At 53.3% G+C, this 16,046-nt stretch overlaps 1 protein-coding gene across 2 annotated transcripts in view; it reads right to left on the bottom strand.

Moving 5' to 3' along the window:
- Positions 1-14,976, bottom strand: part of STK40 (serine/threonine kinase 40) — a 40,384-nt gene extending 25,408 nt beyond the window's left edge. The window contains exon 1 of one of the 2 annotated variants that reach the window (XM_044237812.1): positions 14,598-14,976. The gene's annotated coding sequence lies outside the window, so the exon portion shown is untranslated. Of the gene's footprint in view, positions 1-14,165; positions 14,299-14,597 lie in introns of those variants that run through there. The other variant, XM_044237811.1, reaches the window with a different exon arrangement.
- Positions 14,977-16,046: the final 1,070 nt, after the last annotated feature.

The raw sequence follows: 16,046 nt of genomic DNA on the forward strand, positions 1-16,046 counted from the left end.
TAAACACCTAGCTCTGTATTTCTCCTGCCCAGAAGAGAAAGGGGTTGTTACTTAATAGGCACTGACTAGGGGGAGGGGATGGGTAGAGGCAGAAGAAAGAGGGTATCCAGAGGCAAGGCTTAAGAGACCCTGAACCTGCCACTGGGCTGCTGGCCGGGGGAAGTGGCGGTAGGGGCACTAGCCGAGCTCCGGAGGAGGGGAAGAGGTGCCGGGCAGAAGTGGGAGTGCAGAGGCCCACAGCAGCTCGTGCTCTTGCTCTGGGCAGTCATCAACCCAGGGCACAGTAAGGGACTGTCCTGGGGTCTGAATTAAGACCTAGTGCCTCTAGTCCAGGATGCGCATTTGTCAAAACGACTGAACTAGATAATTAAAGGATCTGTGAAACTGTGTGTATATATACCTCAATTTTTTAAACAAAGCAAGCTGTGACTCTTAACCAAGGGATCAAAGTTAGTATCACTAATAACAGAACTGACATCGTATTACTCCTGATACAACGTCAACTTACGGCTGTTATTTTGCCCCAAATGTATAGCCTGAATGTGATCACGAGATGAACCCAAACTGAGGGACATTCAACAAAAACATGCCGATAGGCTTCAAAAACACAATGACCGGGGCACCTGGGTGGCTCAGTGGGTTGAGCCTCTGCCTTCAGCTCAGGTCATGATCCCGGGGTCCTGGAATAGAGAGCCCCTTGTTGAGAGCTCCTGGTCGGTCTCCCTGCTCAGAGGGGGGGGGGTCTGCTTATCCCTCTACCCCTCCCCCTGCTCGTGCTCACAGACACACACACACACTCTCTCTCTCTCTCAAATAAATAAAATCCTCCCCCCCCCTTTTTTTTTTGGTGGGCAGTAAAGCAAGGTTTATTAGGTACAGCAAAGTGATAGTACAAAGCTTCCAAGGAGGGAGGAGACCCAAGGGAGTTGCCCTCTAATAAATAAAATCTTAAAAATAAATAAATAAAACAAAACACTGACTGTGGAGCCAGTCTAGCTTAACGGAGCCTAAAGACATAAGACAAGTAAATGCAGTGAGTGATCCGGGGGGGTGGGGGGCAGGCATAAAGGATATGGCTGGGCAACTGACAAAATCGAAATACGGACTGTGTGGATGTTAAGTTCCCTGAATTTGAAAAGTGCACTGTGGTTACATGGGAGAACGTCCTTCTTGGGTGAGAGTCGCTGAAGAGTTTGGGGGTGAAGGTCACGAGGCCTGCTACTGACTCTGAGGTCAGAGACAGGAGAAAGAGCGAGCTGCTGAAGCTGCTGAAGCTCCCAAAGCCCCGCAGGAATGTGCTGTCCAATTCACAGATTCAAAGGGACTCCTTGTGCGGACACAGTCCACAGTGGCAGGATGGGGGATCTCATCCTTGTTGGGCAGAGGCGGGCTGGCAGGAACCAGAGCTGCCGAGCTGCGTCTCAAATGCCCCCCGCCCACCTTCAGCCCCTGCAAACATGGTGTTACAAGGGAAGAAAGAGACCTTTGTGCCATCTCCAGGTCTGCCACCTGGTGGCATCTTTCTGCAGCACATCTTCAAAGGGTTCCTCCCAGCCTCAGGTGCAAGGCAAGCGGGACGCTGCTCTAGGTGGCCCATCAGGAAGGATGCAGGAAAGACTCCATAGAAGACCCACCTCAGCTACCTTTGTAACGGGGGCCTTGAGTAACAGATTCAAGCACCTTGCACTTTCTCCTCTGCTCTGGGACCTGGGCCTGCAGTGTTTCTGTCCATCTCCGCCGAGGGGGTCCTCTGATACCCTTCTGGTCTTCAGGAGGAAACCCCAACTCCTCAGTGAGCCTGGCCAGGGCCTGGCCAGAGGCTACCTGTCCAGCCTCACTGCCTTGGGAGGCCCCCTAAATCCAGCCACACCTAATGACTCACAATTCCCTGAGTGTGCTGTGTACACCCTTGCCCTGCCCTCCTCTCCCGGGTTGGCTCATCCTTTTCCCTCGGTCCTCACTGCAGCAAGTCCTTTCCTCCTCCAGCTGCCAGCACATCTGAGCATACCTCTGTCCCCTCCCACTGTCCTGTAACCACTGATTTATCTGACTCCCCCCACCACTGAGGGAGCAACTCCCATTCATTGCTGCTTCCCTGCACACTGTCCAGGGCCTGGCACACTGCTGAATGAGAAAACGGAGTGTAGATCTGTTTGTTATGAACCCAGAATGCATAAGAAGCCACAATGGGGAAGGGGACAGAGACCACCCAGCTGGAGGCTAGGGCTAGAGTGGGGCCCAGCAGTACGGACGGTTGGTCCACCCGCTCATGGCAGGAGACAGAATACAGGATCAGATCACAGCTAGAGGGAACTGGGCTGCAAGGGTGCCGGGAACCATCTGTCCAGGCAAAGTCCTATGTCAGAAATGCCTGGATGCCTGGGGCAGGGAGGGTGCCAGGCTGGCTGCTGGCCAGGTGGTGTGCTTAGCCGGTGTCTGTTGCCAGAGAGTGGCCCCCACTGAGGAGTGAATTCATTCATAGCATGCCTGAGGCTTGGGCCCAACCTCTCACTGGCAAAGGGACACACTAGCCCCCTTTCGGCTGAAGCCAGCAAAAAGATCTGCTCTCCCGCAGCGAGATGTGGGCGCACGTGAATGATGGCGTGGGCTGCCCCTAACACCAGTGATCGGTCCTCTGGGTCACTCTAGGCTCGCAGTGCAAAAGTCCTTCTACGGATCAGAAAGATTCCCAGCACTCTTGCTACCCCCAGAGAAGAGAACCTGGGGCTCAAGTCTGCATTTTATCTGACTACACCTGGAAAGAAACACCAAGGCTTGAGGTGAGCAGTGTGAAATCTGAGCAGATGACCCGACTAAGACATGTGGCTCTGCTTGGTAGACCAGACCCCTCCACACTCGAGGTCTGACAATTCCCTCGAAACTTCCCCAGGCTCCTTCCTGGATGGTGAATTTCAGACTCAGAGCCCACGTGGGAGGCCCACAGCCTCAATGAACTCTCAACAACAACTAACTTTTGCACACAGCTCTGTAGTTTACAAAGCACCTTCCAATACATGACTGTAACTGACTCATGCTCCCGCCCCGCACCACTACCACCAAACCCAGCATTGTCTAGAAAAAGAAATGGAGACTCAGAGATCCCGAGACCTGCCTAAAGTTACCGGACTGCTTGCTCAAAGAGGAGAGATGTGGACACAGGTTTTCCAGCTCTGAATCCCATATTCTTTCTTCCTCCACTGGTCCTTTCCCACCTGATGATGGCTGCGGGCCTAGGAGTGGCAAGCACAGAGAGGACAGTGCCCTCTGGGCTTCCTTATTAGCAACTGTTCTCCTGGAATTGGGGAGCTGCCAGCCAGAAAGCTGCAGGCAAGCAGGGAGAGAGGGGCTGAGCTTGTCCCTGGAGAAGGAGGTGTTTTGGGCCCCCAAGCAGGTCTCTCTGGAGAGAGGGACCAAGCTGAGCGTTACTGAGATATCCTTCTACCAGCCAACAAGTATGTGTCCCCCACCCCTTCACGACCCAACCACTCTGGGAGCCACCCCCACCGCATCCCAAAACTCACATGTAGATGTTTCTACCAATGCTCCCAACTTCTAACCTGCTCTCCAACCACAAAGTCAACTCAAGGAACCAAGAGGAATTCTTTGTGTTTCAAATTGTAGACCAGGGACCCAAATGCTAGTTGGGAGAGCAAGATGGATTTTGAGGTTAGGTAGATCTGGATTCAAATTCCAGCTTCTGTCACTCACTTGCTTTGTTTTCCTGAACTAATCACCTACCCTCTGTGAGAGAGGAGCCTAGAGACCCTGGCCAGTTTACCAGGCCCACAGGAGGCTGCCTGAGGCCTGATCTCTTCGCCTCCTGCTAGGTGGAGGGAAGGGGGGGGGCTCTGTTTGTCAGCTTTTCCTTTGAGTTTTAATGACAGCCACCCCGAAGTAGGCACGAACCCTCTCCCTGGGAGCCTGAAGGCTATAAGGAACCTCTCCAGGAACCCACTGGAAGCCATTTGCTTCCGAGCTCAGGATGGAGCTGGGGGGGATGGGAGGTGGATTAGTAATCCCTTGGCTTCAGCCAGGACTCCCTGATGACAAAGATTCATGCATGTGCTGTCATCTTCACTGTTCCAAAACAGTGTGATGATTTTGCTCATTTTTAAAATGCAGGCTATGTATAGCCCCAATTTGTCAAGAATCCGTAACATCACATCATTCCCTAACCGTTGTGCTTTAATGCCTCGGGGGTACCCAGTGAACTGGCTGCTTCTAAGGCAAGCCCGGCTCCCTCTCAGCTCCCTCTCGTGGCCCAGGGTGAACCCCACCCCCCTGCTCTCCAGCATGTGGGAGAGTACCTGCAGCGGCCAGAGAGGAAGTGACTCAGCCCAGTGGGAAGTGGGAGGGGCGGCCAGAGCGAGGGCCCTGTGCCCAGCCTGCTCCCCCTCAGCACATCCGCACCAGACCCATCCTCTGTGGCCACCTTTCCCCGGCAGGACTCCAGTGTGGCCAGCACAGGCAAGGGCCCAAAGACCCCCTGCTCACAGCAGGCCTAGTGTCCGCAGTTCGGCTCCCATGTCCTTTAGGAGGCCAGAGTCACATACATGGAGATTACATAATCAGAGATGTCCCTCTTGGTCCCACTGCCTCAAGGAAGTCCCCATTGGGCTCCTCTGTGGCCTCCATGGGGGCCGGGGGCAGAGAGTCTGGAGGCAAAAGGCTCCTGGGCAGAAGGATATGTTCCCGAGTGACTCTGGGAGAAAGGGCTCCAAGTCTGTGTACCCAGAGGTGGACCCGTGGGCCCCTTGGGCCCCTTGGGGGAAAAGACATAAGGAGGGGAGACCAGTCCCTGCAGACGGGGCAGAGGGCCTCACCGGCAGCCACTCTGAGAGCAGCTGTGCCAGTCCTGCCACCAGCTCGTCCCTCCCAAGGGCCTCCGGAAGCAGCTGATGTGACAACAAATAATCCGTCACTGTGTGTGGGTGTCGGAGGAGGAAGGGACAGACTTAGTAGCTCTTTCTGGGGCTGTGCTGCTCTGGTATCGCCCATCCAGAGAAGCCAGGCCTGGGAGACGTTCCTGGGGGCCCCCTGGTTCTGTAGGGGGGTCTTCTGCCTTGGGCAGTGAGGCCAGACCAGGTCACTGACAGCCCTCCCCTCTCCTGCCAGCCTGCCCTGCTACTAAGGGGACCCATTCGCAGCTCAAGCCATCAGTGACTGCCTTGTGCGGTGACTCAGCCAGGGAACCAGGCCTGCCACAGAGTCCCATGTGGAGTTTGGGTTCTTGCCGCCCACAATGGCCCAGATCACGCAAGGAGAAAAGAGCAAGTGACTGAAGAAAGGCTGGCTGAGTCTGCGAGCCACCTTCGTGTCCGCGGTGCAAGCTGAATCCGCTTCTCAGCCCGCCCCTGGCTCACCTAGAGGAGAGGGATGGTGCCTCCCCTGCACAGGGTTCCCTGAGGACTGTGTGGGGGAGGTGCCAGACAAATGTTCCGTTTCCTTCCTTCCACCCCAGATTTCCAGAGCAACAGACGGGGAAAGCCTGGGCCAGGCCCAGGTACAAGTGATTTTCAGTCTTTATACTGTTGTTGTTGCTGCTTTTGGTGGGGGTGGGGGGGGAGGTGGTGTGTGGGGCAGGAGAGGGCAGAATGTTAAGCAGGCTCCATGCCCAGCACAGAGCCAACCCAGGGCTCCATCTCATGACCCTGAGATCACACCCTGAGCCAAACTCAAGAGCTGGATGTTCAACTGACTGAGCCACCTGAGTGCCCCTCTCTTTATACTGTTTTTAACAGCAAAAATCACTATGCCATCATCCTGTAAGAGAGGCAATTTGGACTGGGGTCAGCAAACTGCCTTAACTGCTTCCATCAAAAATTAAATCCAATTAAATTTCACAACTTTCACAATGAATAATACAGTTCATGAATGCTGCTGGCTGTGGCAGCTCAGAGGGGCAGGATGGCCACAGGCTCCGGCAGGAGGGGCCATCGGAGTGCCCCTCAGTGAGCCATTCAGACGGCGGGCCTCTGTGAGATTCTCACCTGTTCTGAGTCACCGAGAGGCTAGCCAGGGCCAGTGCTGAGGTCCACGAGCTACCACTGACACTCCATGGTTCTCACAATGTGTTCTCACTCATTGTGTTCTCACAATGGCGAGAACATGCTCATTGCCTGTTTGTCTCTTGGGAGGGGGAGCTCCTATGAGCAAGGCCCACGCCTTGGCCACCTCAGAATCCCCTGCCCAGGCTTGGGAGGTGCGCAGAAAGTATGTGTTGAAACCACAGGCAACAAAGTAAAAAACAACAACAATAACAACAACAACAACAACAAAAAAGCACACCTCAGGCCCAGCCTTTCAGTTCTAGGGATTTATCCTATACATATACCCATGCAAGTTCACAAAGATAAATGTGCCCAATGAAGGTTCCTGTAGAACCATGTGTAGCTGCAAAAAAACACAAAAGATGAAACCACAAAAACCAAAATACGCATGCACACGGATATCCAGACAGGAAGCATTCTACACGTCCACCAAGAAAGGAATGGTTCAATACATTCCATTCCATTCTATGGAACCTATATGCAGCCTATAAGACTAAGTCCACACCTGCAGATAAAGATACCTATGGTATATTATGTTTTAAAAAAAAAAAAAACCCAGACAACAAACCAGTACTATTTGTATATGATATGATCCCATTTGCGTAAAGAAAAAAAGATTATACACACACTTGAATACGCACAGGAAATTTCTAGAAGAAACACAAAGTGGGTACCTCCAGGCAGGACGAGGGGCCCAAGGAGGGGAGAGAGAGTTTTATTTTATATTCTTCCATACTGCTTAACTATGTTACCATACACTATTATAACAATACATTTTTATAATCTAAAATTTTTTTAACCCATTAGAATTGTTAAGAGGAGTAACGGGCTCAAGGCAGGCCGGACCTCGGGGAAGGCACACTTGAGGGAGGACAGCATGAGCCACGGGTGGAAGCAGGAGTGTCCAGAATGCACCAGCCTGGGCGCCACTGCGAGGCCGCATCAGGAGGGTCGGGTGGAAGGGACAAAAGCACTCCTGGTACACTGAAGCTCCCTCAGGCAGCTTGCACACATGCACATAAGGTACTTCCCGCTTGCCAGCTAGTATCCATCCAGGCTGGGAGGACCACCAAAATGTTCAGACTGGAGACCCGGGAGCTGCCTCAGGACACCTCTTTTGGACCACTCCCAGACCCGCTAGCAAAGAGCTGACCCGGATCTCACCGGAGCTGGCCCTGCATCCTGGCTGCAGGCCAGGCACTAGGCTGAACCTGTGACAGACAGTAGCAGCTCGCGCGTAACCCTCATTACTACCTTAGGAGCAAGGAGCAAAGTGTCCATTTTACAGAGGAGGAGATGAGGCTGAAGACAGGCAGTGACTTGCTCAAGGTCACTCAAATGGTGAGTGGCAGAACTGGGTTTTGAAGCCAGGTCTGATCTGAGCCCAGGCCTTTAACTTGTAGGTGATACGGCGGCGAGTCTCCTTACCCACTCCCCACAGGCCAGGAGAGGAAGGGACCTACCTGCAGGAAGGAGCAGTTCCAATCTTCTGGCAAAGAAGGGACTGCTTCAACTTTGTCAAAGACCCTTCCTACAACTCCCTGATTCCAAGATTCCGTGTGGGCCGGACTCCCTGGGGCCAGGCTGAATGGCCTAGCGTGGGACCTAGAGTCACCCAAGTGTAGGCTGGAAGTCTGGCTCTGCTCCTACCAGCTGTGAAACAGTAGACCAGTTACTTAGCCCTTCTGGGCCTGGGGTTCTCCTCTATAAAACAGAGGCACCCCTCCTTCCTTAGATTCTGAGAAATATTTACTATGTACTGAGGAGTACTTAGCAAAGTGGTGGTAATCTCCCTTTTCTGGCTAGTTTCCTTCCTCTTCCTTCAGAAGGGACCGCGCTGGGAGAGCAGTCCGAAGAGAATGCATCCTGGGGAACTCCCGCCAAATGCAGCACCTCCAGGAACCCAAGCCGACTGCAGAAAGGAGCAGAATCGTTGTTCTCTAGAGCTGGCAGAAGCCAGAAACGGGGTTCCAAAAGCTCCACGGAATTTGGGGCTAGCCAGTCCTAAGGTCTCCCAAGGAAGCAAGCTTCTCTCTAGAAGTACCTGTTGTCCCCTCATCAAGCCTCAGACTAGCTCTGGCCCAAACCTAAAGACAAACGACAGGCACGCCAGCCCTCTTCTCGCCAGTTCCCACTACAGAGTCTGTGCCCCTTTGTCTTCCTCCCGGATGCTTGGGTCACAGACTCTTTAAAAGTTAAACATTTTCTGTCTCTTTTGCCAAGTAGGTGACAGTCTGTAAACATATTCAGAGGGGACAGCTTTGTTATGAATAACAAGAGCCCTTCTCAGTTTTCTCTGGGGCTTTCCAACAACTAGAGTTTCTTTTAAATCGTCAGGCCTGTGTATTACTGCGCTGTGTAAGCTCTGGGGAGCCTGAACTCACTCCCCAGGTAGACCGCCATGAATCAGAAGAGGATGACCACCATGTGGCTGTAGTCTCTTCAGGGGGAGGAGTCCTCAGTGCCCCCACAGGAAGGGGCACCTCAACTCCAAAGAATACCTTTGCTTGCTGGACCCAAATCAGGCTGCTCCAGTTTATGAAAAGGGAGCTTAGAAATTCTTTAAAAAATAATAATAATAATAAAAGGTACTGTTTGAAGCAGCAACCTCTCTTCTAGAATCCTGCAGATTCTGGCAGATCCCTAAGGTGTGCAAAATCATCTGATGGTCACTACAGCTCTGTCTGGAGAGCAAACGACAGAGAGAATCACCTAAGGTTATCAGCACAGAGCCTGCTGAATAAGTTAGACACACTCATAATGAAAACTGACCCAAGCACCCATGAGCCAGAATGGAACCACTGCTAAGGCAGTAAGTAACCTGGAGCAGGCATGGCCATCCCAGATCTTGATGACAGAGCCTGAGAGGATGTGCAACATGGCTGTGGGCCCTGGGTCACCTGCAAGTCCCCAGTCTCATCTGAGCAGGTGGAGGAGGAAGACGTGCTCTGATTTCAGGCCACTTTCTCTTCTACCTTCTTGACCCCACAAACCCAAGGACAAATCCTGTGAAAATCTCCCCAATACCAAAGGGCTTGTCTGAAACCCTGTCCCTTCCGCGCACCCTCGCCAATCACAATCAGATTCTGGTCTAGCTCTGCACTCCTGTTGAGCTCAGGGGAACAAGGGCATGGGGCAACTCCTTCTCACCTCTCTGGTGCTCTGAGTCCCAGTGGCCTCTGGCAGACCTCTCCTTCTAGAGAAGAGGGACGGAAGTCTGCTAATCCAGCCTAGGAAGTAAATCCAATTGCAAATTCTCTTTCCGGAGAAGATCTCCAGGGAGTACTGGGAAAGCCATCTCTCCCCTGAGGGTGCTGTCCAGGACCCCATCAGCTCAAGCAGCATGGAGAAGAGCTGCTCTGCGGGGCCATCCAAAGGCTGGAGAAATCACAGGAGTTCTGCACACTCAGCCAGCTGAGTTTCTGAAACGCTGTACAAGGTCACCTCCCTGGGCAAATCTGGGCAGAGGAAAGGTGAAGGGAGGGAAGCTGCCTTTCTCCCAGGCGCTGACTCAGGAACAACCAGAAGGAAGCTTGGCCTGAACTGGAAAGGGTGCCACAGACTTTGTAACTGATCCTCGCTGGTGAGATGCTCTCAGGTCTTACTGAATGGAGCTGGTGGGTTTCACCCGCCACTGTCTGTCAAGCCTCCCTATCTCTGTGCTATCATTCACTCTGTCACCCAAACCAGGAACCTTCTCATCACCTGCCACTGCTGCTCCTCCCTCAACCATCACTTCCAAACATTTCCAGAGTCTGACCAACTTCTCCCCAAAGGGCACCCGCCCTCTCCAACCCAACCACCTTGGCCTGATCCATGCCCTCACGAGCCCTTGCTCTGAGCCTTGGAGCAGACTCCTACAGGACTCCAGACTCGCTCTCTCCCCAGTCCACTCTCCCCCTGCAGCTAGACGGCTCTGGCTGGGGAAGATGTGGGTCTAACGGTGCTTCCCCACTTAAAACAAAGCATCCCACTGCAAGAGAATAAGAAGTTCAAGCATCTTGGACTGGTGCTGACCTCTCCCAACACATCCCAGAGCCCTGTGCCAGAGCCTCTGTGGTTTCTAAAGTCGCACCCACACCAGCACGCATCCCAGCCCGTGCCACGCTGCTCCCTTGCCCGGGGTGCCCTGTGAGCCCTCGGAAAACTCTCCTCACCCTTTGGGAGCCAGTTAAGTTCTAAGGGCTCTCCGACGTTCTCCCCAATCTCCTCCTTCTCCCCCAGTGGAACTGCTCCTTCCTCTTGGTTCCCACCACACGCCGCACAGACTGCTGTGAGACTTGCCAAACCATGCAACTGTTAATTGGTTAGGAGCCTGCCTCATCCCTGCTGGACCGAAAGTTCCTCCAGGCCAGGGACTGCCTCTCCATCCACCTTTCACCACATACGGGGGCTCACGCGTGTGCAACTGGGGCTCTGTATTTTAAGCCCCTCCACACATCAATGTGTGTGATGCTTCTTATGGAAACTAACTCAGATACCAGACCAGGGTCACTAAGAGGGACACACACAGAAGAAACTCTAGATACCTTTTTTCTCGCAAGTACTTTAAAACATGGTATTTTTTTTTTCCCTCAGCACTCCTTCTATTTTAAAAAAATTGGTTCTTTCAAAGAGCTGAGCTGAATCATCTGCAGGGCTCCCATACAGACTGGGTAAACTCCCCACAGATTTTCTTTTCAGAAGAATACAATAAAATCCTGTGATCTTGTGATCCCTCAGGACACTTCTGACAGCACCATGAGGCGCAGTTCAACTCTTTCTTGGAAGTTCTTTCCTCTGGTCTGTAATAACACTTACCAAGTGTTTCTCACTCCATGTGTGCTAAATGCTCAACCCACAACATCTTAATCCTCACAACAGCCCTCCTAGGGAGGGGCCTCGCTGTCCCCACTTTAAGGATGACAAAGCTGGGCATGGAGAGAAAAAGTTACCTCTAGTGACCAGCAGGGCTGGGACTGGAACTGGAACTCAGATCTGTCTTACTGCAGAGCCAAACAGGCTCCTTTTTTTTTTTTAAGATTTTATTTATTTAGGGGCGCCTGGGTGGCTCAGTGGGTTGAAGCCTCTGCCTTCGGCTTAGGTCATGATCTCAGGGTCCTGGGATCGAGCCCTGCATGGGGCTCTCTGCTCAGCAGGGAACCTGCTTCCCCTTCTCTCTCTGTCTGTCAAATAAATAAATAAAATCTTTGAAAAAAAAAAGATTTTATTTCTTTATTTGACAGAGAAAATGTATTTATTTGACACAGAGGAAGAGGGAACACAAGCAGCAGGAGAGGAAGAGGGAGAAGCAGGCTTCCCGCCCAGCAGAGAGCCCGATGCGGGACTCGATCCCAGGACCCCATGCTTCACGACCAAGCCACCCAGATGCCCCCTAAACAGGCTCTCAGTGACAACACTGTGCTGCCTTCCCAGGGCTAATGTAAAAGACACAGGGGAGCAAGGGCAGCACCCCCTATGACAGGCCTTCTGAGAGGGCAGCCTTACCTCCCCAGCTGCTCAAGTGACCTCCAACCCCAGGAAGAGAGGGGCATATGCACCAGGCACTTCTTTGCTGGGCGAAGCTCAGACCAAGGCAGGGAGCTTGACACCTGCCACCCGGTGTCTACAGTGCTTTCTCGGCAGAGAACCTCCATCCTGGCACCAACTCTCCCTAGTCAGGGGCCTGTAGTGGCCTCTTGAGAGGAATCTAGTCCTTTAGGCTCTCCCCTCCTCTGCTGGGAGGGGACTGCCTGACTCCAGGCAGATCATTCTAAAACACAGATCCAATCATGTCACTCCTCCACTTGAAAACCTTTTCACTGCCCTTGGCATAAAGTCCTAACCTGTTAACGTGGCATTTCCTTGTCAACCTACACTGCCTTACCTTGCACCATGCTGACTTTCATACCACCACATGGCACAATCTGAGGTTTCTGGAATAAACTATGCATATACTCAGGGACGCCTGGCTAGCTCCGTCAATGGAATGTATGACCCTTGATCTAGGGGTTCTGAGTTCCAGCCCCATACTGGGTGTAGAGATTACTTAAATGAATAAATTAATTAAAACTTTCAATTTAGGGGTGCCTGGGTGGGTCAGTTGTTAAGTGTCTGCCTTCCGCTAAGGTCATGGTCCTAGGGTTGGGCTCCCTGCTGGGCCGGAAGCCTGCTTCTCCTTCTCCCGCTCCCTCTGTTTGTGTTCCCTCTCTTGCTGTCTCTCTGTCAAATAAATAAAATCTTAAAAAAAAAAAAGACAAAATACCTTTCAATTTAAAACACAAACTATGTATGTACTTATCTCTAGGGAGAACACCTTATCCTTTCATGCTCACTGGCTAAGCCTTCCCATCCTTCTAGACACAACCCCACTGTCATCACTTCAGCCAAGGCTTCCCAGGACCCGCTCCCCCACCCAGGCTGGGCTCCCACAACCCTCTCTGCCTGCTGCTACTAGCCTTTTTACACCTTATTTCAACTATTTGTTTACAGGTTAACCTCCCTTAACCAGACCACCAGCTTCTTGAAATAAGTTATGAAGTATCATGTAACAGACATGGTTCTGTGTGTTTTACATGAGTTAACTTTTTTTTTTAAGATTTTATTTTTAAGTGATCTCTACACCCAATGTAGGGCTCGAACTTACAACTCTTGAGATCAAGAGTCACAAGCTCAGGGAACCTGGATGGCTCAGTCGACTAAGCATCTGCTTTTGGCTCAGGCCATGACCTCAGGGTTCTGCGATCAAGCCCCCCAATGGGGCTCCTGGATCAATGGGGAGTCTGCTTCTCCATCTCCCTCTCCCTGGACTGGGGTGCACGCCGGTTCTCTCTCTCTCTCTCTCAAATAAATAAATACAATCTTAAACAAACAAACAAACAAAAAAAGAGTTGAAAGCTCCACTGACTGAGCCGGCCAGGTGCCCCTACATGTGTTAACTTTTTAATCTTTACAACAACTCTATGTTTTCACCCCTGTTTTTAAAGATGAGGACAATGAGGCACAGAGAGGTTATACCACTCGCCTGCTGTCACACAGCTAGAAAGCTGCAGAGCCAGAATCTGAACTCAGGGAGTCTGACTCCAAAGCCCACTCTTCACCATTATACCAGAGGGTCCTTGCTTCTCCAGGCAAAGACACTGTTGTCATGTGGGGAATGAATGAATAAATGAGGGCTACCTCGGCAAACCACTGTCACAGCAGGCCCACAAGGAGTCCTGAAGCACCTCACAAGCACAGTTTCTCTGGCCATACAACTGCATATTCTGCTCTTCCTTATCTCATGCAAAGCTAAACCAAGAGGAAAATGTGCCCAGCCCAGGGTGACTACCTTCTTCCCCACTGCTCTCAAAACCAACCAAAGCCAACCGGTTTCTCCCGTGACTTAAAACAGAGCAAAGTCTATCCTGCCACCAAAGGCAGCTGTCATCTCTTCCTTCCGCCAACAAACGGGCATCAAACCTAGGGAGCGGGGGTTGGCAGAGAACGCAGCGTCGGAAATCCCAAAGCCCTTACCCACAGCCCGGAAGGTGTGGCCGAGTGGTGTGGGAATGGGCGGGCCTGACCTGGCACTGCAGGTGACACTGACCACAGCGGCGTGCTATCTCCCAGCAAAAGGCCGGCCAAACGCAGCCCTGGCAACCAGGTAACTCTGACCCGCACCTGAACGCCTCCTGCGATGCCCAAATTTCCTCAACTGCGACGGATGAGAACTCCTGGAGGAAGCCGTGGCTGGCCCGCCCTGGGGACTCCTTCTAACTTTCAAGTCCCTCTCGGGATCGGGGGGAAAGCATGGAGAGGCAGAGGGTGCCTCCTGGGGCTAGCTAAGTTCAAACGCCGGTGCCCTCACTACTGGCCGAATGACTCCGAGAAAGGCTGGCAGTGCCCACCTCCCGGAGCTCTGGCCGAACCGAGGCTCCCCGCTGCCGGCCGGTACCCCGCTCACAGCAGCCCCCGCCCCCGCCGCTCGGGAAGGGCAGACCCCAGCAGAGGAGGGGGCGTTCGCTGTTGCCATTTCTGTCGCACCCGAACGGCCTCGGGGTGTCACCCGGGTCCCACCGCCACGGCCGCTGAGGCCCGCCCCGCCAACCCGCACCGCCCCCGCCTGGCTCCCCGCTCCGGGACCCCCGCCCTCACCTTCCCCCGGTGCTCAGCGCTGCTCGCCCATAGTCCGTAGCCCGGAGCCGGGACTGCTCGGCGCTCCGTCCCGGGGGGCCGGGGCCGGGCCGGGAGCGTGGGAGCCGCTCACCGCCGCCTCCCAGCGCAGCCACCCGAGCCGCCACCGCCGCCGCCGCCTCCCTCCATGGCTGCGGCGCCGCCACCTGACAACGGAAGTGACGCACCGCCCCCTCCTCTCGGGCCAGAGCCGCAGACCCACCCCGAACCCCGAACCCCGCCCCTCTCCTGTGTCTGCAGCCCCGCGGCCTCGGGATTGGGGCGCCATCTTGAGGATGGGCGGAAGCCTTCAGGAGGGAGGCTGAAATCCGATAGAGGATTGGCTCAGGATGGGGTCTGGGCCGAAACCTGTAACAGGATTGGAGACTGCCTCACTACAGGGGCGGTACTTACCGCTTATCTACGTCTGCGGTGAGGCTGGGACGCGCACACCGCCCGCGTCCCGACTCGGCAGGACCTCGCGTGCACTACACTCGCCCTGCCAGGTTGGGAGAAGTCTCCCGCAGTTGGAAGATCGGCCAGTTGCACTGTATTTGTCAGAAAAATGGCTCTTCCTTGATCCCCATTTCTCGGTTTCTGTAGCTCTGTGCGCGGAGCTGCTGCAGTTGGACTCAATGAAATCACAAGAATTCCTGTCTCAGCCCTCACAGTTTATTTCATTCAGCGCCCCTCTCCTTTGAAACCCCGCTCCAACCTGAAGATCCCTGGAGCCTTGATCAGGGACGTTTACAGTGAAGAGGTCCTGTTAACAATTCCAACCATCTAACCTCTCAGTCCCTCCTGCTGCAGTTTCGGTCCCTTTCTCCTCCTCCTCCAGCAACCACGCCCTCCATGAATCAGCTTCTTGCACCAGCAGATGAGCCCTTTAAAGGGATTGCATCAGGCGGGTGACTCACGGAGGCCCTCTGAGAGCCTGGCTTCCCTCCTCTGGCATCCAGAAGCAGCTAGAAGGGCTCAGTAGCAGTGGCACCAACGACCGTGGCCCCAATCCTTTGTCTCGGAGGTGTGAGCCAGTGTGCTGGCCACATGTGACTGTCTAACTCCCGGGTGTCTTTCTGGCGGTTTCCTGCGTCACTCTGTATCCATGTGTGGGCATACATCTCCAAGCCTATGTGTGCTGCTGGGTTTTCCTAGAGGCGTGTGGCCAGGTGCTTCCCTGTATGTGTATTTGTGTCATCTCCACACAAGCAGTACCAGGACATGAGAGTCGGTGTGAGTCTGGCCTCCTCTGTGTCCATCTCTTTGTCTCTCGGAACACCTGGTGCCCACTGGGCTGACAGGACTAAGTGACAACAGTAATCAAAACAGCTCCCTGCTGTTGTGTCACATGCTGTGTTAAGCACTTTAGAGGCATCAGTGTTGGGAGTCTGTTTACAGAAGAAGCAGCAGCTAGAGCTCTGAGAGGGGGAGTAACCTCTCCCAAGACATACAGCTAATAACGACAGGGTTGTGATTTGAACCAAGTCTGGCAGATTCCAGAAAGACTAGATTTGAATCCTTGCTGCGTCTCTCACAAGCTGAGTGGCTCTGTGTGGGTTCCTTGACCTTACCATTCTGTTAGAGTAGGGATCACACTTCATGGGATCACTGAGAGGACTGGGTGAGGATGGAAACAGCTTCTCGCAGGACCTGGCCAGTAAAAGTGCTCAGGCTCACTTCAGTAAAGGTGGGGACTGAAAGTCAGACACAAAGGAGCCAGGCCACAGCCCCCAGCTTCTGTCTCTGACAAAGGGAAAAGCCTAGGAATTCCGGAAGCCCTGACTCTGCCAGGAATGAGTTTTGGGTTTTCCAGAGCTCTAATTATCAGCTAGATGAGTCACTTGGAGCTGACACCACCATCCC

This window comes from Neovison vison, chromosome 2 (genome assembly GCF_020171115.1).
Source record: "Neovison vison isolate M4711 chromosome 2, ASM_NN_V1, whole genome shotgun sequence".
NCBI classification, from domain to species: Eukaryota; Metazoa; Chordata; class Mammalia; order Carnivora; family Mustelidae; genus Neogale; species Neogale vison.